At 45.0% G+C, this 13,313-nt stretch overlaps 2 long non-coding RNA genes across 10 annotated transcripts; one reads left to right on the top strand and one right to left on the bottom strand.

Annotated features, from left to right (window-relative positions):
* Nucleotides 1-4,475: 4,475 nt before the first annotated feature.
* LOC109734448 (uncharacterized) lies at nt 4,476-12,724 on the bottom strand. 7 transcript variants are annotated; one of them, XR_012205121.1, is made up of 9 exons: nt 12,648-12,724; nt 9,120-9,276; nt 8,822-9,021; nt 7,946-8,394; nt 7,368-7,513; nt 6,822-6,895; nt 6,543-6,577; nt 6,236-6,462; nt 4,476-5,930 (listed from the first exon to the last, which is right to left on the bottom strand). It is a non-coding gene; the product is annotated as an uncharacterized lncRNA (long non-coding RNA). The 7 variants fall into 7 exon arrangements; XR_012205114.1 differs by lacking the exon at nt 12,648-12,724 and adding an exon at nt 11,640-11,877; XR_012205122.1 differs by lacking the exon at nt 7,946-8,394.
* On the top strand, nt 9,530-12,499 carry LOC109734449 (uncharacterized). 3 transcript variants are annotated; one of them, XR_012205129.1, is made up of 5 exons: nt 9,530-9,928; nt 10,015-10,154; nt 10,717-10,790; nt 11,709-11,791; nt 12,013-12,499. It is a non-coding gene; the product is annotated as an uncharacterized lncRNA (long non-coding RNA). The 3 variants fall into 3 exon arrangements; XR_005770229.3 differs by having other exon boundaries at nt 9,531-9,928; nt 10,726-10,790; XR_002225859.4 differs by lacking the exon at nt 10,717-10,790 and having other exon boundaries at nt 9,537-9,928.
* Nucleotides 12,725-13,313: the final 589 nt, after the last annotated feature.

Below are 13,313 nucleotides of genomic sequence, written 5' to 3'. Positions count from 1 at the left end.
GTTATATATTCGAATACCGTGTCCACGGTAATGGACGTTCAAACTTGTATCCTGATCTATTACAACTAGAAATGGATACTTGAGATGTGTGATGGATATGTGGCTCCGAGAGCAGGGAGTCGAGGAAGGATCTCTGGGCGTTAATGCTACAACATGCTTGTTAATTAATCTGTTATTCTATACTCTTATAAATGTCGCAAGATGCTTGGAGCTGTTTGAAGATGCTAGTCTTTGATAGGCTAGGCCTTCCCCTTTGAAAGATCGTGGATGTCGCCTAGAGGGGGGGTGAATAGGCGCTTTAAAATAATTACGGTTTAGGCTTGAACAAATGCGGAATAAACCTAGCGGTTAATTTGACAAGCACAAAACCTACAACAACTAGGCTCACCTATGTGCACCAACAACTTATGCTAAGCAAGATAAACAACTAAGTGATAGCAAGATATATGACAAGAAACAATATGGCTATCACAAAGTAAAGTGCATAAGTAAAGGGTTCGGGTAAGAGATAACCGAGACACGCGGAGACGACGATGTATCCCGAAGTTCACACCCTTGCGGATGCTAATCTCCGTTTGGAGCGGTGTGGAGGCACAATGCTCCCCAAGAATTCACTAGGGCCACCGTAATCTCCTCACGCCCTCGCACAATGCAAGATGCCGTGATTCCACTAAGGGAGCCTTGAGGGCGGTCACCGAACCCGTACAAATGGCAGCCCTTGGGGGCAGTCACCGAACCCGTACACTTCGGCAACCCTTGGGGACGGTCACCGGAACCCGTCAAATTGCTCGCGGCGATCTCCACAACCTAATTGGAGACCCCGACGCTTGCCCGGAGCTTTACACCACAATGATTGAGCTCCGAATATCACCAACCGTCTAGGGCGCCCAAGCACCCAAGAGGAACAAGCTCAAGGGCACCAAGCACCCAAGAGTAATAAGCTTCTCAACTTGTAACTTCCACGTATCACCGTGGAGAACTCAAACCGATGCACCAAATGCAATGGCAAGGGCACACGGAGTGCCCAAGTCCTTCTCTCTCAAATCCCACCGAAGCAACTAATGCTAGGGAGGAAAATGAGAGGAAGAACAAGAAGGAGAACACCAAGAACTCCAAGATCTAGATCCAAGGGGTTCCCCTCACATAGAGGAGAAAGTGATTGGTGGAAATGTGGATCTAGATCTCCTCTCTCTTTTCCCTCAAAAACTAGCAAGAATCCATGGAGGGATTGAGAGTTAGCAAGCTCGAAGAAGGTCAACAATGGGGGAAGAACACGAGCTCAAAAGATAAGGTTCATTGGGGAAGAAGACCCCCTTTTATAGAAGGGGAAAAATCCAACCGTTATGTGCTCAGCCCGCACACGAGCGGTACTACCGCTCGTGGAGCGGTACTACCGCTCTGGCGGAAGAAGCAGGGAAAAGGAGCAACCAAACATGAACCTTGGGGCGGTAGTACCGCTTATAAGCGGTACTACCGCGCACCCCAGCGATACTACCGCTGGAGGAGCAGAACACGGGACCAAAAATGCAGTAGCGGTACTACCGCCCGACCGGAGCGGTACTACCGCTTACAGGCGGAACTGCCGTGCCTTACTGCCGTGCAACTACTGCAAAACTCGACACGAAAAATGCAAGACCCAAAATCGAGGCGGTACCAGCGCGGAACCGTAGCCGTACTACCGCTTATGGCCATAGGCGGTACTACCGCTTGGGGCGATAAGCGGTACTGCCGCTCTGGCCGCGGTACTACCGCTAGGAAACCAAAACTGCCATAACTTCTGCATATGAGCTCCGAATTGAGCAAACTCAAGCTTGTTGGATTGAGAAAGACGAGTAGCATCAAAACAGCGACTGGTTATAGTAAGAAGAGGCAGGGGAGGTATGCCAAAAAAATAGAGGAGTGAAACCTCCAACCGAGAAGAACCGGCATAACCTCCAACATCGAAAACATCATAGAAGATGCGAGTGAACTCCGTTTTCGATGAACTCGAGCTTGTCATCAAGATGACCATAAGCTCCAAAACTCACAAAGAGAAGAACCAAACAAGAACCAACAAAGATGATGCAAGGATGCAATGGTTTGAGCTCTCTATGCACGATACGATCAAACTACTCATCGAGAGCCCCCCTTGATAGTACGGCAATCGATCCTATAACCCGGTCTCCCAACTACCATCATGAGACCGGTAAAATAGAAAACCTATCAAGAGCAAACCTTTGCCTTGCACATGGTCCACTTGAGTTAGATGATGACGATCTTGACTCCCTCAAGTTGGACAACCTTTCTTGGTTGTGTTGGCTCGATGAAGACTAGTTGATTGCTCCCCCATACTCCACTATGGGTGAGCCACTCTTCCGCACATCTTCACAAGTCCATTGTCACCACAATGGACGGCAAGCTTCAAGCATTTGATCTCTTCATGATGCTTCACTTGAACTTGCACACCGCAACATCTTCACAAGTCCATTGTCGCCACAATGGACGGCAAGCTTCAAGCATTTGATCTCTTCATGATGCTTCACTTGAACTTGCACACCGCAACCTAACCCCACAAAGAACTCTCACGAAGATCATGGGTTAGTACACAAAGCGTAATCGACAATGCTTACCACACCATGGGATCGCTTGATCCCTCTCGGTACATCTTGTGCGCTTTGTGTGTTGATCAATTTGATTCACTCTTGACTTAGTCTTGATCAACCTTGACTCTTTCCAACTCTCTTCATTTGGATGATGTCTTGAAGGTAAACATGAATGATCACACAATCTTCTTCTTCAAGACAAGTTCTACTCTCACATGACCAATCTTTGGATAATTCCTTAATAACACCTTGGTCACCACATAAACTGCTTGAAACCAACACATGGACTTCAAGAAATGCCTATGGACAAATCCTTCAAATATAACTCAAGGCAACCATTAGTCCATAGAGATTGTCATCAATTACCAAAACCAAACATGGGGGCACCGCATGTTCTTTCACCCTCTATTCTGGCATTCTGCAATTCAGTCCATAGATACATACCTTCCTTTGATACCAATGCATACTTAGTATAAATCTAATGCCTGCGAGTACTTTGGATGGATACTCAAGGTTGCTTTGCTACCCCTTTTCCCCCTTCTTTCTTCTTTCTGGTTGTTGCAACCAGATGGTGGATCCCAGGAGCCAGATGCCACCCCCGTCGACTACTACTATCCGGAGGGTGCCTAATACTATGTGGGGACCGCCAACGATCAGGAGTAGTTAGGAGGTCCCACGCAGAAGGCCTAGCCTCTTCGATCATTGTTGCTTTTGTGCTGGCCTTCTTAAGGTAGTCTTGTTCAACTTATGTCTGTACTCAGATATTGTTGCTTCCGCTGACGCTTGTGTCTCGAGCTTTTGTATTCGAGCCCTCGAGGTCCATGGCTTGTAATATGAAGCTTGTATTATTTCAATTTGTGTCTAGAGTTGCATTGTGATATCTTCTCGTGAGTCCCTGATCTTGATCGTACACATTTGCGTGTATGATTAGTGTACAGTTGAATTGGGGGCGTCACAATTGCATCAGTACAGAGCCTTGCGGCGGCAGCGTGAAAGTTCTAGGTTTCTTTCTGGGGCTTTCCCAATTTATAAGAATATCTAGTGTTGGAATCACACCAAAATGAGTCCCGATGGGCCCACACGCTCGCATGGTACTACCTAGGGGGGAGGGCGCGCCGTGTGAGCTTGTGCCCTCTTTGTGGGTCTTCTGGTACTTCCTCGAAGCTTGGAGATCTCTTATGTTCCAAAAGAATCACCGTAAATTTTTATCGCGTTTGAACTTCAGTTGGTATGGGTTTTCTATAAAACATAGCAATATGCAAAAACAAGAAGTGGCACTGTGCACTAATTTAATACGTAATCCATAAAAATAATATAAAAGTGCAAAAAACCATATAAAATCATTGTAAATATGGCATGAATACTTCATAATAGATACGTTGGAGACGTATAATTACCTTAAGAGTTTCAAGTTCTGTTATCATGTTGTCACGCTGTTGCCAGACCATCTTCATCGCCGCTGCCATATTCCACCACTGCATATCCACCACCAATTCGACTCCTTATACAGCACCACATATCCATCGTGGTCACGCCAATCAAAGTCCATCTCCAACACATATCCTACACCAGTCCGAGTCTCCACCAGATACATATTAGCCACCGGTCCGAGTTTCCACGAGATACATATCCGCCACCAATCCGAGTTTCACCGGATTCCTCCCCGCCACTAATCCTAATCCTACACCAGTGCGGTGCTAGTTTTGCTAGCACCCATTGAGCTGGCTTGGTTGGTGTGACTCTCTACTAGCTAGGTGTTACAAATTCAGTTTTCATACACAAACAAACAACACCGTAAAAGGTGCCATTTGCTCATCCTCGCAAGAATAGCAGCAGTCAAACAAGTAAAATGAACAGACCAAATAGGGATCAGCCACATTGGTACGTGATACATTTGCAACCATTGCCATGGACATAATCAATCAAAGTCTGGCAACCATTGCCATTGACAGCATCAATCATAGCCCAGCCAAGGTCCAACCTTTGATCACTGCTAGTTCACTACCAAATCACCGGTGTCTAGCCATGGTAGATATATATATGTGTACATTAGTAATAGTAGATTAGATAAAGAACCGGAGCTGACCAGCTAATCGTCAACCCCGGGAACAGGGGTTCGTCCTCGCCTTGACCTGCTTGTCGATGGGAGACGGAGGATGCTAAGACGGAGGACGATCCCTCCTTCCTGCGGCGGCACATCGGCCGGCACTGGCAGGTACCTGCCGCCCACGTCCATAGCCGCCTCCATGACGGGGACGACGCAGCTCCTCACCTTGGCGTCCATCTGGTACCTTGCACCTGTACCATGCCGACCCCAGGACTTCCTCCTCCGCGGCGGCGCTCAGGCACACCAACAGGAACAGCCGCTCCCGGTCCTCCGCGGCAAGCAGCCACTGTCCTCGCTCTGCCAGCTACATCTGGATCTCCAGCATGGACTCAAAGGCGACGTCGATCATGGGCCACTGTTGACGCTCGGAAAGTTGGGCGGCGGGCCGAGGAAGCCACAGCCAGGCTCAGGGCAGCGACACCACACGTGCGGGCACATTAGATGGTGGTCGCCGACCATGAGGTACACCATGGAGCTCCCGCAGATGGGCTTACGGCACCCCCGCCGCCACGAGGCAGCCCCTTCGTTGCGCTCGTGCAAGACATCACCGTCCAGGCACGCCGAGCACTTGTTGGCGTGTGGTTCGAGGCGCATAGGCCGCATGCCGCGTGCTACCACCCGGCGCAACACAAAAACAATTTTTTGTGTGTGCGAGAAGTAACCAGTGCATCAAGCAAGGAAGTAAAGTAAAGATGATCCATTTATACATGGAAGATGAGAGGCTTGACAAGGAGCGGAGTGGGCAGTTTGTCGAACACGACACATAAGCAGCTGATAAATTATTAGTTCAGATCAATTACACTGATATATTAACCATGAGCCAGATCCAGGATTCTAAGAAAAAGTGCCCAAGAGTAAGAAAGCAAGATACAGAATCCATTTCACTTCCAAGACCGAACAAAATAAACTGTCAAAATCAAGTTCTAGCCATCATAATCAATGCAGCAGAGTAGCACAATCAAAAGGAAGCAACATTACCTCATTGCTGATAGTCCCATCCTTTGTGGATGCAATCAGTTCAGAAAGGACTACATGTGCTAATTTAATTTCTATTCTTAAGATATGCAACAATATCACCAATGATCTGATTGACAACCAGCTTCGTAAAACATATCATCAGATACTATACTCCAAGAAAACATTGGGAAGACTTCCAAAGAAATAAAAAATGTAGAAGTGTATCCAAACTGCATCCTGATTGACTGATGCCTTTGCAGTGCAGACGGCGTCAGAGGGAGCAACTGCAGCGTAATAGCAGAGCCAAGAATCAATGCATAATTTCTGTGTAATCAATGGATAACACAATAAAATGTTATCGTTGGAGAACCACTCAATTAAATTGTATTTTCAATAGTAGATAAATAGTATACCAATGGTCTAGGCAAATCAAACAGTAAAGAAGCAAAAATAAGTGAACGGCACTCAAAATCAAAGTCAATGCAATTTCACTGACCACAATCTTCCCTAAGAATGCAACAGAAGCCTTGACACGTCAATAAGTCATATTATGATTTGCTCATTGACAAAGAAGGAAATATATATCAACCTGATACATGTAGTTAGTACCATCTAGCACAGACAACCCTATTAGGATTTATTTAAACCTGCTCTGCTTGCATTGCACACATGAGACAATTAACTGTGTACAAGCCTGATCATAGGCCGTTATGCTGCAAACAATGGGCTTGATAAGATACTTCAGCCTAGAAAGTGCCAATGTTGCATAGTGAAGAATGATAGCCCCCGCAGATCAACAATACCATGTTGAAAGATCTAAAACAAAATAAACATGAGAAATATAGCTGATCAAACTGAATTACATTGAGTAACAGAAAATAGCGAAGGTTCCAAACCTGAGAGTTCACTTAAGCAATGATAGAAAGCCTTTCTACAGATTAGCAATAGAGTAAAAATTAGCATGCATGTAATTAGTTGATATTAGTAAAAATTAGCATGCATGTAATTAGTTGATATTAGTAAAAATTAGCATGCATGTAATTAGTTGATATTAGTAAAAAATAGCATGCATGTAATTAGTTGATATTAGTAAAAATTAGCATGCATGTAAATCAGTTGTGACAAGATATAAAGGAGCATGCATGTTGTACTCCACTTGAGACTGGACCATATACCTCCATTAACCACAAACTCAAGGAACTGGACCTATTGATGTTGTCCATCCATATTTCATCATGCCAACTTGGATCTGCATATATATCACATAGTTGCTAATATCATTTTTTCTTCAATGGATAGATCTGTTCATCGAATTGTAAGGATTGATAGTTCACCACATGTATAAACCCTATCTAGTAAGATATTTCAGTGTCTCGAAAGGAACCAAGCCATTTGCAGTTGACGGCTTATACAAATACATGTTATAACACTAAACATCAATGTTGAATTTACACAACAACACCAGGCATGAGTGAACCAAAAAGAATGTGGCCTATCGAACAAAAGTAGGAATAGCAAAATAAATTCATTTTTCCTGGAAATGTGATCTAACTAATAAAAGTATGAATAGAAAAATAAATCTATATACTCACTGCATTCTGTGGTGCGCATTTTGCTCTGTTTTACCAGTAAAAGAATATGCAAGCAACTACGGAAGTTAAGCTATGCCTAACAATCAACATTCCAAGTTTGAGATAGGATACAAAGGAAGAACCCCAAACCTGAATTCACATAGGATGGTCACTCATACGAAGAACCAATAAAATGTTGATTTTGTATATAAATGAAATGTTGTGCTGATCTGATTTCCCAGACATGCTGTGTGAATGCTCTTATCAATTATGAGGCTCTTTGGGCACACAAGATTCTGCACAAGTCAATTAAATGGTAAGTACTTTATAGAAGAAGAATGTAGTTTCAAATGGTACAGGACAAGAAGATGAAAAAATTAAGACGCTCATATATCAAAGATCGTATCTCCCCAAGTTCCATGAACGAACGAGCCCCTTTCTATATGCAACAGCCGCATGCCCATATCATTAAAAAAAAGTGGCATGAAAAAGTACCCAACAAATTAAATGGTTACGAATAATAGCTGAGCAAAGTTTTGTCCACAAGGAAAGTAGCATGACTGGAGCTGTGCTCATGACATCAACGTGATAAATCAAAAAGTTGGTCCAGTGCAAATCATCCCAAGATTGTCTTGCATTTGTCCTTCCGCGCAAGAAAACATATGATGACATAAAGATCAAAACTCAATGAGATTAATTAATGTGGTGCAAGATAAGTACTGAAGTACCGAGTATAGCATGCAACAAAGGACATCACAATAGATTTTTTCTTCGACACCATCTTGGACTTGCCATAGAGACCTCCTTGCTAGATGATCAGAAATCAGCATCAGCTGTGAGTCAGTGGTCAAGAATCTTTCCACCTAAACAAACCAAACGCAGTAGACTGCCCAGTCCATCTCACTTCACCTCCCTCCCTCCATCCATCCACCACAAACGAACTGAGATACTACATAGTACATACTGGATGCTGCTGCTTCTTTAGAGTATTTCTGATGTGTGGTTAACCTCCCTCCATCCATCCATCCACCAAAGTGGGTTCACACTTCAACCTCGAGAAATGCTGATTCAAGTTGTGCCATTTGGGATCACTGCACAGGTTTCCTAACCGAGCAACATTTGCAGCAAACTCCCTAAACTGCCCACACACACACGGCACAATTCCCACGGAATGTAACTGGGAAAACAGAATAACAGATTATGCAGTTAGAAGGCATTGTCCTAAAATTTCTTTTTGTCATATAAAAAGCATATTATTTAAGTTAGAAGGTATTGCTTCGTTTGGAGCATCTTACATCTATGTCTATAGTCAAACGAAGCAAATGAATAGCAGAACGCTAGAGACCAATTCCTTGTTGTGGATATATGCATTGCTTGCTTGCCTTTTATTTTTTGCGTACAGCGGTGCTTGCTTGCCTATCTAAACTGAAGATCGGACCGACAGACCCATTCGTGATGTACATGTATTAGCTAAACTAAACTGTGCTAATTGCAAAATCAGCAACTGATATACACATGACCATTCACTACTAAATATAGCTCAAATTTCAGTAGTATGGAGACGTATGTGCAGGAGTTTGTGTCCCAAGAACTCCATTGCTTACCTGTACAATAGTAAAAGGCACAAAGGAGTGGGAGGCCGTCCATTACGAGGGTTGCTGGTGATGCTTGCTCCAGAGGGCGATTAAAAGCCTGCGGATGTAGATGAAGCGTCGTGGCCGGCGTGAACTCTGACGGAGGGTGCGTCATGCCCGGCGGCATAGATCGAAGACGAAGGATCAACGTGAAAGTGCCGCGGACTTTTCTGATTGCCACAACAAATGCATATAAGAAAATCTACAGCTACAAAGAAAAAGAAGCATCACTAGTTAAACTAAGTTTCCTGAAAATGGCACTGCTCACCTTTTTTCAGCTCTAACAAGAGCAAGCAACTTGTTGCAATCATCTGGAACCAAGCATCGGATGCCTTGTGACTGAAGGACTGCAGACTTCAGGTTCCTCAAGCTTTGTTCAGGGAGGAATTTCATATTTTGTAGCTCTTGCCAATTGTGTTGGCAACCTGATGCGAGAAACTAACAAAATCAATTCACTAGCCAGACAAATCAAAAAGCTTGAACTTCTTTTTTAATTCAATGTTGGATTGGATGCAAATGTAGCAACAACCTTTTCTCTTATATATGAAGAAAAGTGTAACAACAACCTGATTGTCAGGAATTAACTATAGGAAGTGTAGATTATACTCCCTCTGTACCGAAATGTAAGTCGTTTAAGCATTCGACGTGCAAATTTTGGTACGCTACGAATATTTTCCACTTTCCAGAAATGCCCTCTCGTTCGTTCACCTTACCAACTCGAGCTCTCTCTCTGGTTCCCCTCTCACCTACCCCCTTCTCGCTCCCCTCCAGATCCCCGTCGTCGCCGGCTTCTCCTCGTCGTCGTTCGCCGGCCTCTCCTCGCCACCACCACGCACTCTGTTTCCTCCGGCCGCGCACACCGCACCGTAGGTCAAAAGCTTGCTTTTTTAGGCGCCGTCGACCAACTTATGGGCGGCGGAGGATGGATCCGCGTGCACCAAAGCTGGATCCGCGCGTGTCGACGCCGTAGCAGCGGAGCAGGGCCATAGCAGCGCCGTCCTCCTCCACGACCACACAGCCGCGTCGGCGAAGGACTCGAATCCCTAGCCAGCGAGCTCAGGCAGCCATGGATCCATGGTTACAAATCCTTCCTCTTCTCTCTCTCTCTCTGACCCACCCCCGTCTCTTCTCCCTCCCTCTCTAACCCCCGTCTCCATGACCAGGTCGATGCCATGGAAGAGCCACCAACAGCAACAGCTAAGATATGGACATGCAGGCCGCTGCCCTCCCTGATGCATCATGCGTGCTGCCCTCCCTAACCACCGCTTCTCGGACTCTACTTCTTCCTTGGTCACCATGGAAGGTACTCCATGTTATGCTCTGCTATGCTCCATGTTATGCTTGCTGCAACTTAAGATAAAACTGCAAAAACCTCAAATGTTATGCTCCCATGTTATGCTCTGCTATGCTCAGTATAATCATGTTATGCTCTGCTATGCTCCATGTTATGCTCCCGTGCATAATTCAGTCAAGATGAAACTGTAGAACTCTCAAACTTTAGCATGGGCTGAATAATGCTGGTGCATAATTCAGTCAAATTCAGTTAAGGATTTTGTTAGGATTGTTACTACTCCTAAAGATCATTCATGGACTGAATAATTCAATCAGATTCAGCTAAGATATCTAGTCAAATTCAGATGTCCCTTCAGTTTGCATCATTCATGGACTGAATAATGCTGGTGCAAACTTTAGTGATCGCACAATTTTGGAGTAGCTTCCTTAAATGAATGCTTGAGTTGGAGTAGACTCCTAATGTTAATGAATGCTTATTTATCTTACTGGAGCTGTTAATTTGCATATGAAGCATGGAGTAGTTTCTCTAGTTTTGTTAAAGCATGGATATTGAACTTTCCTTGTGGATGGAGAGCCTGTAGGAGAGCACCAACAGCAGAATTATGCAGAGCCTTGTCAAATGTTGTTGCACTGAACAGAGGCATGGGTAAAGCTCTCAATTTTAGTATGCAAATGTATGCAGTAGTCAATTTAATTAAAATGTGTTTATGTAGGCATATGTATGGAGTACTAGTCCATTTAAGTGTAGCAGTAGTGCTTGCTTGATTGCTTGCAATAGTTTAGTTGCTCTTTTAGTTGCTCATAATTAAGTGCAGGAGTATCTTCTTCTCTGTTCTTGCTGTCATCTTCTCTTAGCTGCTCATAATTAAGTGTAGGGTTTTCTCTTTTCTTTTCTCTTCTCTTCTCTTGCAAATACTCCTCTTGTGCCCTCAATGATTTAATTTTCTTTAATTAAAATTAAACTGAGTAGCAGTAGCATTTTGCTTGCCGGAGTAGAGTATTGCAATGCATGCATTTGATTCAGTTTCTTCTCTTTTGAGCATGTTTGCTTGTAGTGCTTACAATTAAACCTTTTCAATTAATTTTCTTGGATTAAACCTTTTCAATTAATTTTCTTGGATTACTTGGAGTACTGATGGTGATTGCTGCTGTTAAGTTAGGACTTGCAAGCAGTAGTTTAGTGTAGGACTTGCAAGAAGAGGATTGCAAGCTACTGTAGTGTACTCCTCTTGCAAGTAATTTAACTAAAAAAATTAGTTGACTGAAAATATTCGGTTAAAGTTAACTGAAAACGTTCCATGTCAAATTGTGTACTCCCATTGCTTTATTTGATCATTTGAGTTAACAGAGTATTTAACTTTAACTGATCATTGTTTTATTTGATCCTCATTGTGTACTTCCATTGTTCTACTCCTGCATTTAGTACTATATCTGCATTGTTCTACTCCCATTCAGTTAACAGAGTAGTTCATGTCAAACAAATTCTGAAATATACCTGCATTTAGTATATCTCCATCTCCTGCATCTTCATCTCCTGCATCTTCAATCATCTCATCTTCTACAGGTGGAGTGTTGTTGAGGTCCAGGAGAACCATCTTCTACAGGCGAGACGACAAGGCCGTTGTCAGTGGTGAGCTGGTACTACAGGTAAAGCATGTTCTCCAGAACCTTCTGCTGCTCCTTATGTGTTGCTGATCTGCTACTACTGTTGTTGCTAATCTGATGATGCTGCTATTGTGAAACTACTGCTGCTGCTGTTGTCAAACTACTACTGCTGCTGTCATACTCCACATGCAGAAGAACCCAGCAGCTGTTGTTGCTGCTGCTGATCAGTATGATTATTATCTCTGTTGTTGCTGTTGTTGCAGGAGAAGGAACATGGCCAGGAGAAGAAGGAGCACGCCCAGGAGAACAAGAAGGAGCAGGATTAAGGCCCTAAGGACCTGGCATCGCTGCTGCTGGACCTGGGACCTAGGATTGCTGCTGCTGGACTTGGGAACTGGGATTGCTGCTGCTCTGTGCCTCCTTGGCACCCCTGGATCTGGGATCGCTGCTGGAAACAAGGACCAGGGATCGCTGCTGGAGGCGAGGACCTGGGAGCGCCTGGGACCTGGGCGCATGGAGGAGAAGCAGGGGCAGGCGGAGGAGAAGCAGGGGCGGGCGAGCGGACGATGGCCTGGTGAACGGGCGGGCTATGGCCTCGCGGATGGAGGAAGACGATGGGGATACCGATTCAAACTAGGGGCAACGATGTAAATTCCACCGTTTTCACCTGGTCGGAACTAATCCTCCAGCGACTTACATTTCGGAACGGAGGGAGTATAAATAAGGCAAGAATCCTCACAGTAGATAAAACTCTCCGAGTACTAACAAATGTGGCATGATAGTAGATAAAACCTTAGAAAACGCCATGGCTCGATGGCCAACACACACTAAAAAATTCACCACGCCTCTACAAGCAGAGGCACGCATCACACAAGGGGATAAGAAAAGGGATTCGCACCTCCTGCTTGCTAGGTCGCCATGGCCGAAGAAGGGCTAGGGTTGGGGCTGCTCCACTAACAGAGGTATATGTTCTGTAACAGAGAATAAATCGATCTTCATGAATAAAAGACCAACCCCAAATCGAACACACACACACACACACACGCGCACACGCACACGCACACGCACACGCACCATGAGGGGCCGAACCTGGATAAGTCTGCGTCTCTCGTCCCGCTCAACCCCGACAAGCTAACCACCATCGCGATGGCCTCACACCCAAGTCCTTTCACTAGGGCATATGCCGTGACAAAACCACGACAGTTGGCTCCCACCATGGGGCCAACGCATGGTGGTTTTGAGTTCTTGAAGGGCTCTTTCCTAGGGATCGAGGGATACGCCGTTGGCAGGATGACAAAGAATTGCCGCGACAAGCTCTATATCGACGACGCTGGCTGGGGCCCCGAGGATGATTCAATCAAGTACGGGTACCAGGTCCCCTTCGGCGGAATTCATGTCTTCATCGAAAAGATTGGCAGATCTGAGCCTGAGCCAGACACCTGCACTGACCTCATCGAGTCGGCTCGGCGCACGCAACCCGCCCGGAAGCACGCTTTCGTTGGTTTTACGTAAGGCGTGGAGCTCGCGGAAAACTCTGCATCTGGGGGAGAGACTCTCATCTACT

This window comes from Aegilops tauschii, chromosome 1 (assembly GCF_002575655.3).
Source record: "Aegilops tauschii subsp. strangulata cultivar AL8/78 chromosome 1, Aet v6.0, whole genome shotgun sequence".
Lineage (NCBI taxonomy): Eukaryota > Viridiplantae > Streptophyta > Magnoliopsida > Poales > Poaceae > Aegilops > Aegilops tauschii.
Note: the sequence above shows the minus strand (reverse complement) of the source record. Positions and strands in the feature narration are given on the sequence as shown.